Genomic DNA, 15,206 nt, shown 5'->3' with positions numbered 1-15,206 from the left:
TTGCACCGCTCTGACATCATCGTCAACACAAACAAGGCTCAAGTTGATTCCCTTATTGACTAAATATTGTCCCCAATGATGCAATAAATACATTCAAGATGATAATACTCACGTTTTATCTATTAATTAAACAATATTTTAATATTTTTTTTTTGCCTTGCATCATGCGTAGCTGGAATCATCGCATAAAAGTGTACTAATTTAATTTTTTAATGAGCTTATACATTTTATTAAAATCAATTATTAATGTAATAAAATCATAGTATTTTATTATTTTTTATTTATATATATTTTAAAATAATTTAAAATTGTTTCTAATTATAAATTGGAAACATTTAAATAGCACACCTAATGGCGAAACGCTAAATTCTGCCCCCTGGTGGCAAGTTGATATATAATCAATCGTTAACAGGCCCTTTTGACAATTATTAGACATCTGACTTTTCTCCGTCTGTAACTGTTTTGTGGGTGTTACTTGAAAATTGATCATTATGACTTGAATAATATGCCAGTAGTTTAAATTAGGCACAAATAAATTGTGTTTTCGGGCAAAATGCAGCGTGTGCATGAGCAAAAAAGCCTGCAATTTGTACATTTGTGATGTCACAGTGAGCCCTTATATGGGCATGCCTGGGTATAAGATGTTTGGGACCAATCACAGCAGAGTGGGCAGTGCCAGGAGGCAGGGCCTGGGTGGAATAAATAAAACATTTAACAATTATGGAAATCCAAGGAAACACAGCTGGAATAGGTGCAGATTCTGAAAGATCTAGAAAGCTTCCTGTGCGGGTGTTGGTGTCAGTTGCTCTTTAGGAGTCCATAACTCAATACAAAAGGGCCGGAAAATGAACATAATAATAAATAATAGCTATTTGACGAAGAAATAATCCATCCATTGATTTTCTATCCTCACTTGGGTTTTAGGCATATGCTGGAGCCTATCCCAGCTGACTTGGAAGAGAGGCGATGTACACCCTGGACTGGTCGCCAGCCAAACGCAGGACGCATGCAGTATCGACAAACATCAAGGAGAACATGCAAGTATAATACAATCATAATACAATATAATACAATCATCATCATCATAATATCATTATCATATTTTTGGTTAGCTAAAACAATGTTGTAAATTTACATGCCAGGTCAAGTTGATGGTGACCCCCCCCCTTTTTTTTTTTTGAAAAGAAACGCTAAAATTCACAAATGTTTGCATTTTCAGGCTCACAAAAAGCAGCGTGAAAACACCTTGAGCCAATTTTCCCGTCAGCTTACCCTCGCTTAACATAACTCACCGAGTTATTATGATATTCCGTCACAAACGTGCGCTGAGCAAATATTGAACATCTCTGCGAAAGACATCATCACCAGTGCAAATAAATGAAGTGAATTCCCTCCCTTTTCTACCCGCACCTAAACGGATACGCCATCCCGCGGGAACACCTTTTGCAATCTGTGCCAGTTTCCTGGTGGCGTTCCCCCCCCCTTCCTCAAATCCCACCCTGTGTCTTCTCTCAGGGACTTTGAAGTCTGTAAGGCTGATGATAAATATGCTAATAGGTCTGGAAGGGGGTGGGGCTACAAGTACAGATAGCGCCGTGAGGGGAAAGTGCCACCCGTGGGTTTAATATATGGAAAGTGGGAGGGGTTTACTAGAATAAACAAAAATGTTTCAATTGTGCTGCACAATTGATTTGCTCACTCGGGTATGGGAGCCATTTTTAATGTTATCGGATTTATCGGTATGATGTCACAATCCCCTCATATCAGCCCGATAAATATTGTGCACCCCGACTTTTAATGAATAATTAATGTTTTTGTATTTGTTCCAGAAAAATATAGCATTAACATTAGCGCCATAATCCTGTTTTGGTTTTTGTTTGGCTTTGATGCGGGTTTTATTCTACTGAATCGGAGATATTCTTTTATCTACGGATACCGTCGATCACTCTATCGTGTCGTTTACCATAATGTGACCTTGCGGAGTTCCACAAGGATCAGTGCTTGGTCCTCTTCTGTTCGAAATTCACATGCTGCCGCTCGGTGACATCATTCGCAAACATAAGAGTAGCTTTCACTGTTATGCCCGCGACACTCGGCTGTATCAAGTGTGTTGACTGTCACTATTTGTGATGTCACAGTGAGCCCTTATGTGGGCATGCCCGGGTACAAGCTGTTTGGGACCAATCGGAGCGGAGTGAGTGGGTGGAATAAATTACAACAAACCGTTTTTGTAAGTCCACGGAAATACAGCTGGAATGGGTGCTGATTCAGGAAGATCTAGAAAGCAGGTTATTGTGTGTAGTTGCTCTATAGGAGTATACAACTCAATACAAAGGGCTGAAAAATGAGCATTAATAGGACACGTATTGGTGCTACCGGCCCGGTACTTTCTTGGCTTAGATTGTGTAGTTTATGATAATGTGACCTCTGAGTACTGCGGTGTCACTTGCGGAGTTCCACAAGGATCAGTGCTTGGCCCTGGTCGGTTCAAAATGTACATGCTGCCGCTCGGCGACATCATTCGCAAACATAAGAGTAGCTTTCACTGTTATGCCCACGACACTCGGCTGTATCAAGTGTGCTGCAAATGCCATTTTTGTTGACTGCAGTTGCAAGAATACAAACAAACGACAAATAACGTCCAAGCTTGGAATTACAGAAACTCCGGCATGAATTTTAAGCATCAGAAAAACAAAACATGTTTTTAAAGAATAACAAACTTTCACGTCAAGAACAAGTGAGCGGAATTTGGCATTTTGTATATTTAAGACCTCTGGGTAAAGTGTACCTGTGAGATGGCATGCAAACCGTCTACTTATGTCTGCCAAAAAAAACGAGGCACCGTCTCTCCAAGGCGCGTGTTTGATACCCCGAAGGTGACAGTGGTGGATCTGTTGCAGGTGTCGGAGGCAACATCAGCTCTTGTCAGAAAGCATCTCGCCACTCCACTCTGATCTTTCTGCAGCTTAGACATATCTAGGATGCGGGGAGGGGTGGGGGGGGGGGGTTACTTAAACAATCACAAGTCTCCCAGATAAAGGTAGTCATGGTTAAAACTAAAACTATTTGGATGGGGTAGAGGAAAAATAATGGGTAGTCTGCACGCAAAGTACAAAAAAATACAAATAATCTTCATAAAACTTTGTAGAATATGTTTAGAGTATTAGCTAGTTTGCTAGCAAGGCTCGTGTTGCTGGGCCCTTAAGCCCAGTGAAAAATCATTAGCATGTATAGTTGTTCTTGCTACACTGTTTCCATGACAACACAGGCCAAAGTTTCCACAAAGCAGCGGAAGGACAGGGAGAGTCGGCAGCTACAATCTAAGGGAAAAATTTTGAATAATAATGAATGTAGTACTATAGTACTAATATACAGTTTATTTGATTAATTAGCATAATAGAGCCATACCTTATATTTTAATAGAATTTTAATATCATATATATGTAATATCTTATTTAGTGTATTATTAATACTAATATACATTATTAATATTTTTAACATTTAATATATTAACAATTTCAATCTTATTCTATTTAAATTGAATTATAATTTATTTTCTTTTATTGTACATTTGAACTGTATTTTACGTTTTTTTTAAATTTTTTAATTAAAATTATTTTTTTTTATTTTTTTTAATTACTTATTAATTATTTTTTTCACAGTGGAATAAGGATTATGGATTAAGTGTAAAATATGGAAAACAGGTTTTGGATATTATTATTTACAATTTCAAATTCTTTTTCACCACACTGCCACCTGCTGGATGTGGTGGGGCACTTCCCCATGTGCCCCTAATGCAAATATCATAAAAATGGTAATGGTGCGCACGGACACTGGACTGCAGGTGTCACTGTCCACAGCTTTGATACGGGTTGAGGTGGGGGTCCAACCCCAAACCCGGCCCCAGTGGCCCCTCCAACCCCCCCCAACCCCCGCTTTTGTGGCAAGTCAGATGTTCAGAATGCATATGACATTGTCCGCCTGGATGTTGGATGGGCTGGCAGCAAAAGGTGACATCTGGTGACTAATGTGCTCACATGTGAACACCGCTCCCCGTGCGCTCTGTGGGCAGCAGCTGCTCCGCAAAGGCCGCAAATGAGACGGGAGGAGGTGAGGGGCGGTTAGGAGGAGCATCGGGGGGAGGGGGGCGGTGGGGTGTTGCTTGCCAGCCTCGGCCTCTCTGAGCGGTGGGGGGCAGGGGCTCACTGGCTTTGGAGGAGGAGGAGTGACATACATGTTCACCACGCCAGCCGTCTGGCTCTTTAAGAAGGGGGAGGGGACGTGTCACGGAAAAATCAATGGATTTCTTTTTTTTTTGGGGGGGGGTTGCCAAATCCAACTCTGTTGCCATTTTGTTGTCCCCCAAAACCAAGCGACTGAAAGTTTGAATCACTGGGTCTCGAGTCACAGGATGTGGAGCAGATGGGGAGGTGACAAGGCCCCTACCTAAAATAAACAGACCGACACCACTTATGGTCTGGGACTACTCTCATGTGTTGGAGCTTTGACAGACTCCCCGATCACCGCCAGGTTCCTCAAAGGAAACACGCTTATTAGGCCGAGGGCGCACAAGAAGATGGATGCGCTTCTTGGGTTTCAAGCAAGGACAGGGGGAGTCGGCATCCATTAAGTAAATTACCCAAAAAACAACCAAGGATTGTGATTCGTCCCTTTTTTGAATTAAATGTAAGAAATAATTATCAAAACAAAATTGATAATTTTGCCGGCTTCGGTACATTGGCACACGGTAACTAGTACTAGTATTTATTTCCACGGCGGACCGCTCCATCGTGGCAAAATGTTATCAAAAATGCTAAACCCCCCCTCCCGGTGACCTGAAATACTGGCGAAAGTTGATGACAAATTCCTCTTACTGAGCATGAATAGACACCAGCTGGGTTAGCATAGTTTACTAGAGCATGCTGTGTATGTGACTCAAAATAATGTCTCAAAACGTCTCAAAATAATGTTGACTATAATAATTTGTAGGACAATTATCATCCAGCAAAATATCTTATTGTGACAGGACTAAGGATAATATTTATTGACTTATGTTGAATATTTGAAGTTGAAAATTTAAGGGTTTTTTGTGCCCTATTTGACACAATAAAATGCACCACAGTATAAGCATACTATTTATTCAATTTTAATATAATATTTTAAGAATTAAGAGGTTGTTTAACAATATTTACCGTTTTTTGTGGAAAAATTGTGGAAAATTGCATGTGGAACCAAATTCAATTTTTCCCAAAAAAATCCCCAAATGGGATGCTTTAATCCAAGGGTCTCAAACACGCGGCCCGTGGGCCCAATGTGGCCCGCAGGACACTAGTTTAAGGCCCCCGCCTTGATATGAAAGTTTAATGTTAAAGTTTGATATGGATGCTGTATGGTATCATGTACCCAGAAAAAATTATTACGTTTGATTCATGTTCATGTTAAAGGTTAAATAACTGTTAATAGTTATCCTCCCTATCCGTGTGGAAGTGGTAAGTTTTGGGCTATTTAAGTTTAAAGGAAATAACTTGGAGGCTACCGTTTAGGTCGCTAGCTCTCTAGTTTGCGAGTTAGCATGTGTCTCAAGACCCTGCAGTTGCGCAATATGTTGTAAATAATAAGTATAAATGTGACTATAGTCGTGTTTTGTCATGTCTACAGGGCTCTAATAATGCTTTGTTCATTTTAATCTGAAAAAAAAACACCAACTATATGTGGTTTCTTAAGTTTTTATTATTATATTTATTTATTACTGATTGAATTTCTTTATTCTTGCTTTGTTTACTTATTTTTCATCTTATTTTGTGCAGAAAAATAAAAAGTAAGATATTTGAGAACAGTGGAATGTTTTATCAGAGCTTTTCCTGTAGAAAATCGAAACCAAAGCACTGAAAAAGTTTGTATATTTTTCTGTTTTTAATAAATGCGTTTTTTTTTTTTTGGAAAACCAGCCTTGCCCAGACCCTAGCTCCAGTGGCCCCCAGGTAAATTGAGTTTGAGACCCCTGCTTTAATACTTGACTTCAACAACACCCCTCCACCAAGTTTGGTGAAAACCGACTTCCTAGTTTTTTCCGCTTAAAGACACCAAAAAAACAGCAAAAAAAAAACCAAGACCGAACGAGACCGAAGACCGTGTTTGTATGCTTGTCAACCCTGATCATCTTAAACCTCCCCACCACCATCACCCCTAAGGTCGCTTCAGCAAAAGAGCCGCCCATGACCCCTGGGGGGCTTCCTTTGGCCCCTGCCTCTCCAAATGTAGAATAAGGAAACAAGCTTTCAAGCTCAAACTGGTTTGAATCCCGCCGCAAACATTCATTGTGATTCCTAAAAAAAAATGATTCCTCTAAGCGCACAAAAACCTGGATCAACACCCCCCGCCCCCTTTCAAACACGTGGTCATTTTGTGGCATTTTGTCGCCTCGGAGAGGACACTTGAGCCCCACTTAAAAGGCATCATGGGCTGCTTTCCATTAAAGGGAGGTGGCGGCTCGCTTTTTGGATTGGATGGAGAACAAGTCCAAGTAGTGCATATGCATTCTGCAAAGAATGTTAATGAAACACATTCCTTCTTGGGTTTTCATGGAAACCAGCTTGGGTTTAGGGATAAAGAGGTGGGGAAAAATGGGGGTCCCCTCGCTCTATTGGAAAAAAAAAAATGAGGGGAAGAGTGAATGATTCTTCCACAGGGAAATATTAGTAATTCTGGCATATGCATTAAAAGTCCATACTGTTTAAACCTTTTAATGTACGTATGTGGAATATTTACAGTTGTGCACTATTAACAAACATATTTTATGATCTTAAAGATGACCTATTATGCTTATTTTCCGCCATTTGTATTGAGTTGTGGACTGTAGTGCAGCTACACGCGATAACCCTCACAGAAAGCTTTCTAGATCTTCCAGAAATTGCACTTATTCCAGCGGAATTTCCTCTTTGTAGTCTGTTTGAAATCAGTTACAGTAAACCTCGGATATATCGGATTCAATTGTTTCCACTGGTTTTGTCCGATATAAGCGAAATCCGTTATATGCGTATACCGGAAAATGTCCGTTTTACGCATATATCGGATTTATATCCGGTATATGCGTAAATCGGATTTTATGCGTTATAAAAATGCACTTCCTTGACTATGTTTCCAATGTACCTGGACACGCAGGCAACGCTGCAAACGCTGCAAACGACGTCGTATAGCGGCCTGTCACGATTCGGCGAATCGGAGCGCCACGATGCGGCCATCCGATATATGCGAGGGAAATTTAATGGAAATGCATTGGAACGGGACTGGAGATTTTGTCCGAAATAGGCGAAATCCGTTATAAAAAATCCGATATATGCAATGAATTTTTATTGGAAATGCATTACAGAAAAATCGGTTCTTTTTTATCTGTCCGTTGTGAGCGAATTTCCGATATATCCGAGTCCGATATATCTGAGGTTTACTGTAGTAGAAAATTTATCCTCCCATCCCGTGTGGAAGTGGTAAGTTTTTGTCTTCATGTTTCAAAGACATACAGTAAATTTGAGGCTAACTGGTTGTTAGCTCTCTAGCTTGCAAGCTCGAATCCCTGCAGCATAAGATTAATGCAATGTGATGTAAACGATGAATAATCATAATAGTTTACAGTCATAAACAGGTTCTTATGCTCAAACTACAAAAATCTGCCATTTATTAGCATTGAATCCAATTATAGCGGCCTGTCACGATTCGGCGAATCGGAGCGCCACGATGCGGCCATGCGATATATGCGAGGGAAATTTAATGGAAATGCATTGGAACGGGACTGGAGATTTTGTCCGAAATAGGCGAAATCCGTTATAAAAAATCCGATATATGCAATTAATTTTTATCGGAAATGCATTACAGAAAAATCGGTTCTTTTTTTATCTGTCCGTTGTGAGCGAATTTCCGATATATCCGAGTCCGATATATCCGAGCTTTACTGTAGTAGAAAAGTTATCCTCCCATCCCATGTGGAAGTGGTAAGTTTTTGTCTTCATGTTTCAAAGACATACAGTAAATTTGAGGCTAACTGGTTGTTAGCTCTCTAGCTTGCAAGCTCGAATCCCTGCAGCATAAGATTAATGCAATGTGATGTAAACGATGAATAGTCATAATAGTTTACAGTCATAAACAGGTTCTTATGCTCAAACTACAAAAATCTGCCATTTATTAGCATTGAATCCAATTATAGCGGCCTGTCACGTTTCGGCGAATCGGAGCGCCACGATGCGGCCATCCGATATATGCGAGGGAAATTTAATGGAAATGCATTGGAACGGGACTGGAGATTTTGTCCGAAATAGGCGAAATCCGTTATAAAAAATCCGATATATGCAATGAATTTTTATTGGAAATGCATTACAGAAAAATCGGTTCTTTTTTTATCTGTCCGTTGTGAGCGAATTTCCGATATATCCGAGTCCGATATATCCGAGGTTTACTGTATATACAAAATATGACAGAATGGAAGTTTTGGAGAGGTGTCATTTTTATGTATGCTCAGATACTTGAAAAATTAGCGGGAACATTGCAAATTATGCAAGAAAAATTACATTACTTTTTGCCGCTATATTTGTATTTTTATTTGTATTAAATCTTAAATCTTCTGACTACATTTTCCTGACCTCTATTACATCGTCACAAACCCATAAATTGACCGGCTGGCAGTGATAACGCACAAGACAGCACGGCACAGTACAAACCTCTTAATTATGAAAAATTAATTATTCAGTTTAATTTGCATTAGCGAAAATCTTTTTCATTCATTACATATTATTAGTCTTGCAATTCATCTCAAGCCTCCGAGCTACAGTCTGCTTTTTTTCTGGCACACACACTTAACACATGCTAGGAGGATGCTATATATATAATAACCCTTGAGGAAAATCTGATAATGGAACCATGGTGTATACATCTTTTTATTCGTCATTTGCAAAAATGAAACACAGTCGCTTAGAATGGCTCATAATTATTATAATTATCCTCTAATCAAGATTATATGTAATACGTAGTGTCCCCAGCCCCCGGGCACTCATTGGAAGCCATGCTGGTAGGATGGAGGAGGTCCTTGAAGTATGTTTTGCACCCATCCACAACATCTCGAGTCGAGGTCAGCAGCACACCATACTCACTATACACGGTGTTGACTGTGCACTGCTTCCCCCTCCTGACTCAGCGGATGCGGGTCCAGAAGTGGTTCTCCTCAAAGCTCCTCCCAAGTCAGACTTTTTGCCTCAACAGCTGGAGACCGCTTAACCTGCCGGTACCAATCGGCTGCCTCTGGAGTCCCAAGAGCCAAAAAACGCTGGAAAAACTTGACGGCATCCCCTCACCATTGGTCCCGGGTTCTGGGAGTACCACCACGACCGGCACCGCCCACCGCAATGGAGGCACGGAACATGGCCAATGTCTCTCCCGGGGACCCGTTCCCAGCAGACCCTAACAATACGTTTTGGGTCTGCCAGGTCTGACCGGCATCCGCCCCCACCAACTGAGCCAACTCGCCACCAGGTGGTGATCGGTTGACAGCTCCGCCCCTCTCTTTACCCGAGTCTCCAAAACATATGGGTGCAAGTCCGACGATACAACCACAAAGTCGATCACTGAAAAGCGGTCCAGGGTGTCCTGGTGCCAAGCGCACATGTGTGGACGCCCTTATGCTTGAAGACCAGCACAGAAGCCCAACAACAAAACGCCGCTCGGGTTCAGATCAGGGGAGCCGTTCCTCGCATTGAACGGCATCGAAGTCCCCCAGAAGAACAAGGGAATCGTACTGAAAATTCTCCTCCTTCTGTATCTCTTCTCCGTGTAACCTCACTCTTCCACATTTGTCTTGCCGCGGTTAATCTTCATTCCTCTCCTTTCCGGGGAAAACCTCCACTTTTCCAGCATCTCCTCCACCTGTTCCCTACTCTCACTACAAATCCCAACGTCATCGGCAAACCTCATAGTCCATGGAGGTTCTTGTCTAAGCTCATCTGTCAGCATGTCCATCACCACAGCAAACAAGAAGGGGCTCAGACTTGATCCCTGATGCACTCCCACCTCCACCTCGAAATTTAAACAAGGGATCGGAACAAATTCAAAAGATGCCCAGTCGTACTTGTAACACTCCGATTAAGCAGTGATGGAAAAATGGAAAAAGTCAATCAATAATAGATTTAAGATATTAATGGTAAGTACAGTATATACATTAATACAAGAAAACTGACTTTGTATAATTGATAATTGATAAAGACAACATGAATTTATCCAAACTTTCAAACTTTGCCATTCAACCACCCAAGCATGGACGACCCCCCCCCCCAAGGGATACGCATCCCAATTCTCCTGCCAGAATTCATTACCACAAGTCAGCGGTGACCTTGCCCCCCCACCCTCCGTGCTTGCCCGCTCAGGGCTCAACGCAGTCGGGAGATAAGTTGCCATTTGCATGTACGCACCGGGCGGACCGACCAGAGAGTATGACAATAGTAGCACTCGCGGATCCTGCTGGACTCATTTGACTGGTAAATGGCAGTAAATAAACACCATGGAGGAGCAATGGAGGAATGAGGCCGGAGTTTACATACATTTAACTGCATTCCAGGTGCCTCTCTTTTATTATATAAGTAATATTATAACATAGGCTGCCTGTTATTTTGGTAACTTCGTAAACTTTCATAAGTTAGTGAGTCTTAGTAGTCTTATTATTGTACAGGAACACACAAACTACGCAGATGCTAACGTTTTTTTTTGTTAAAAGTTAGCCCGAGTTTGCAAATTTGTGCAGATCCAGATAAAGGTGCACTTTAATTAACTTTAATCAACAGTAGTGTTGTTTAAAATTAATTTGTAGTCAACGATCCCTGTTTCGTGGTAGACTATGAGGTATTACTAGTAAAACCATAATGAAATACAAGTGATACATCGTAGTATTCTGGTCACTAGGCGGCATTAATAACACAAAACATTGAGACATTACCTTACATTATATTACCTTAACACTGCATGAAGTCTCCAATATAGTAGAAAAGTTTAAAAAAAATAGTTTTTTAATTATACAGTAAACCTCGGATATATCGGATTCAATTGTTCCCACTGGTTTTGTCCGATATAAGCGAAATCCATTATATGCGTATACCGGAAAATGTCCGTTTTACGCATATATCAGATTTATATCCGGTATATGCGTAAATGGGATTTTATCCGTTATAAAAAGGCACTTCCTTGACTATGTTTCCAATGTACCTGGACGCGCAGGCAACGCTGCAAACGCTGCAAACGACGTCGTATAGCGGCCTGTCACGATTCGGCGAATCGGAGCGCCACGATGCGGCCATGCGATATATGCGAGGGAAATTTAATGGAAATGCATTGGAACGGGACTGGAGATTTTGTCCGAAATAGGCGAAATCCGTTATAAAAAATCCGATATATGCAATGAATTTTTATTGGAAATGCATTACAGAAAAATCGGTTCTTTTTTATCTGTCCGTTGTGAGCAAATTTCCGATATATCCGAGTCCCGATATATCCGAGGTTTACTGTAGTAGAAAAGTTATCCTCCCATCCCGTGTGGAAGTGGTAAGTTTTTGTCTTCATGTTTCAAAGACATACAGTAAATTTGAGGCTAACTGGTTGTTAGCTCTCTAGCTTGCAAGCTCGAATCCCTGCAGCATTAGATTAATGCAATGTGATGTAAACGATGAATAGTCATAATAGTTTACAGTCATAAACAGGTTCTTATGCTCAAACTACAAAAATCTGCCATTTATTAGCATTGAATGCAATTAGCCGCTATCAATGACGGATGGCTGTATTCATATGAGACTCGATACGCTCCGCCGAATACTTGTGGGTTTTTTTTTAATGTTTACTTTCTCAGACGGGTTCTTTCTATCAGCCAACATTGAAAGCAATCATTCAAGCATAGTTTTGCCGTTGCGGGAATGATAAATGTCAGCTTAAGAAATGTTTTAGAGTCCTGCAGTCAAAGCGTTTAGCCCGCCAATGCAAGGAAAAGCCAGCAAGTGCAACCTTTAAAGATCCTCAGCCCTGACACCTAACTCCTCGGCCCACTGACAGCTAATCTATATCCTCTTAAAGAGGACGAGTTGCATCAGATAAGAGATATATGAAATCCATCTTGCTTTTCGCCACTCCGTCCTTTGTCGGAAACGAATCAATCGCGAAGACTCTCCTTGATTTGAACCGCAATGACACAAAAAAAAAAAAAAAAAATCCGTGGGGACATGTAGATTCCACGCAAAAGCCCCCGATCGCTATGGCAACATCAGTGATCAGGAGGGGCCGTAAACATAGCAGCGGATCTGATTAGCTCGCTATCACGCTTCTTCAGAGAGTCTCGTATTGACGTGGTAGAAACCTCGGCATTCTGGAGCATCTGCTCAAGATGGACGAGGATGAGCATCAGCAGAGAGATGTTGCTAATATTTTGGCGTAAATATTGAGGCTGACCACTTCCTCTGTTTGTGTCTACATTTTGAGTCGCACTTCCTCCTTTGGACAGTTGGAATATTATTAGAAGAAGACCCACACCAGGATCCACTCTCTCTCCAGAGACCTTCTAGATACTTGGGTTCCCCTTTTTTCCCTGTTTTCTTTTTTTTTGTATAATTTAAAAAAAGATTTTTTTTTTACTCTTATTGTCATAACATTTTGGGTTATAAACTATCATAATTTTAGGCTTTAGTTTTATTAATTTACAGAATATTTTTCCTCCTTCCATTTTAACTTAAAGCAGTGATTCTCTTTGCCTTTTGAATATAATACATTTTTTTAAACTTTATTTATATGCTTGTATGCTCTCCATTTTGTTGCATTTTCATTGTTTCATGTATCTATACCGGGGTGGGCAAACTTTTTGACTCGCGGGCCGCATTGATATGACAAAATTTACGGGGGGCGGGGGGCAGACTATATATTTTACACGTAACAGTCCACCTGGTATTATTGTATCTGTAAAATTGTCATGCAATCTGCTATTATTATTTATTCTTTTATATTTATATTTAAATATTTTAAAAATAATAAAATATTATAATAATTACAATAAAATTAAAATAATAATTATTATATTATTATTATGTAAAATATGCAAATATAACAATAATATTATATATAATTAATATAATAATTAGCATTAATATAATAATTATAATCATAATAGTTCTAATAATAATTATAATAATCTAATAATAATAATTATTATTATTATTATGTGCTTGTGTCCCTTTTTTCAGGAGCACTTTGTAAACAACAGACCATGTCAAACAACGAAATTGATACAACCATCAAAAGGTTGGCTCAGGCCATGATGCCAGGTTGTATGTTGAGTTTAAATGAAATACTTTGGAAAGATTGGGCGGGCCGTATTCAAACACTTGGCGGGCCGGATGTGGCCCCCGGGCCGTAGTTTGCCCACCCCTGATCTATACGGTACAGATAAATGAATAAATACTAGCAGTTTCTCTAGTATTTCAAATCAAGGGGGATGAAAAAAATATCTATATAAAATAAATAATTGAGAATCACTAACTTACAGTATAATTATGTCCTTTATTACTTTTTTCTCATAATATTTAATGTAATTATCAATATTATTCTGTATATCAGTATTTTTTTTAATATTCTTCTCCCCAAAAATCCATCAAATTCCTCATCTTCTGTATCTGAATTGAACAGCTGGGTAATTTCACCATCAAACATGCAGGGTTCCCTCTCATCATTGTTGGAGTCAGTCTTCTTTTTTCCCCCTCTTCATATGACTTAATTGTCATTGTTTTTTTTTTTCCCTTCTCAGTTGGTCTTCCTTATAATGCACAGTTATCTCCCTAATGAATATTGATAAAAACATATACAGGTGTTTGTTGGAGTTGTGCCGCACATCCGAGAGAAAATCCATGCTAGAATTACAAGGCGCTCCTATCTGCAGCGGACACGTTGCAGCAGCAGTACAAACACCGATTGTCGCTGTCAATATTGCTGTGTCATCCCCCCGAGTCATAAAATGTGCCGCAGGGCTGAGGGAAGTCGTAAATCTTCATCACATACGCTGGTGGCGGACCACTCACTGCCGCCTTCTATTATATATATATATATATGTATATATATATATATATATACGTCTGTATGAGCGGCCAGTGATCATTGGCACAGGAAGTTTTTTAATGAAAATGAAGTGAGAAGATTGAGCGTGACCTTAAAAAAAAAAAAAGATGTGACATTTCCCATTTGGAGGAGCGAGAAAGCCGTGGAGTAAAAGATAAGCAGAGCATCTTTACTTAAATGTCACAGCACTGCTTGGTGGACGCATTTGATATTGTTTAAGAACCTATGGTCTTTTTAGATTTGTTGCTTTTATGCTCGTTTGCACGTGGACTCCCGTGTAGTAGCGCTGGTTCATACCGTCTATATACTGTATATATATTTTGGCCAGCCTATTATACTGCATTTATAATATATACTACTACAAAACAACAAAACTTCAAAGTAGAAATTAGTAGGACATTAGTAGCACCAAGCGCAAACTCCCATGGACTTCCAAATACAGCATCGCCTTGGTTAACATCATTAATCCATTACAAATGGTCCGACTTAAACCAAAATGGACTCTAACCAAAGCAAATTGAACTGAACATTTAACATCACTTTTACCCTAAATTTGGAGGTCTTGCACGCTTGTCCGTGTGTTTGTTACGTCGTGTATCTCTCTACAACTCCGATAAATAAATAGGTCGCATGATCACAAGTATCTAACTTTGGCACGTGATCCAAAATGGCGGCGTAAACAAAACTGGATGGTGTTTTGGACAAGTGGGCGAACACAATTTTAGCGAAGATTTTGGATGTTAACCAAAAATTGCGCTAACCGGGACGGATGTTAACCAAGGTACCACTGTAATCAGTGATATCACTTGGTGGTCATTTCCTTTTCTGTAGCCACATTTCCACCAAAAATACAAGACTGAAAAGACAAATCACTTCGTTAATAATTCATATAATGAATAAATACGCATCAGCATGGTCTTATGGTCGTGCAGCTAGCGCAAACTCCAATGGACTTCCAAATACAGCGTTGTCTTGGTTAACATCATTAATCCATTACAAATGGTCCGACTTAAACCAAAATGGACTCTAACCAAAGCAAATTGAACTGAACATTTAACATCACTTTTACCCTAAATTTGGAGGTCTTG

General features: G+C 39.9%; 1 protein-coding gene across 2 annotated transcripts in view; it reads left to right on the top strand.

Annotated features, from left to right (window-relative positions):
* The window catches only part of LOC131109868 (zinc finger MIZ domain-containing protein 1-like), a 128,878-nt gene that overhangs the window by 999 nt on the left and 112,673 nt on the right, over positions 1-15,206 (top strand). For both annotated transcript variants that reach the window (XM_058062314.1, XM_058062315.1), the window contains exon 2: positions 925-1,041. The gene's annotated coding sequence lies outside the window, so the exon portion shown is untranslated. The remainder of the gene's footprint in view (positions 1-924; positions 1,042-15,206) is intronic.

Source organism: Doryrhamphus excisus, chromosome 22 (genome assembly GCF_030265055.1).
Source record: "Doryrhamphus excisus isolate RoL2022-K1 chromosome 22, RoL_Dexc_1.0, whole genome shotgun sequence".
Lineage (NCBI taxonomy): Eukaryota > Metazoa > Chordata > Actinopteri > Syngnathiformes > Syngnathidae > Doryrhamphus > Doryrhamphus excisus.
The sequence above is the reverse complement of the archived record's forward strand: the minus strand, read 5'-3'. Positions and strand labels throughout refer to the sequence as shown.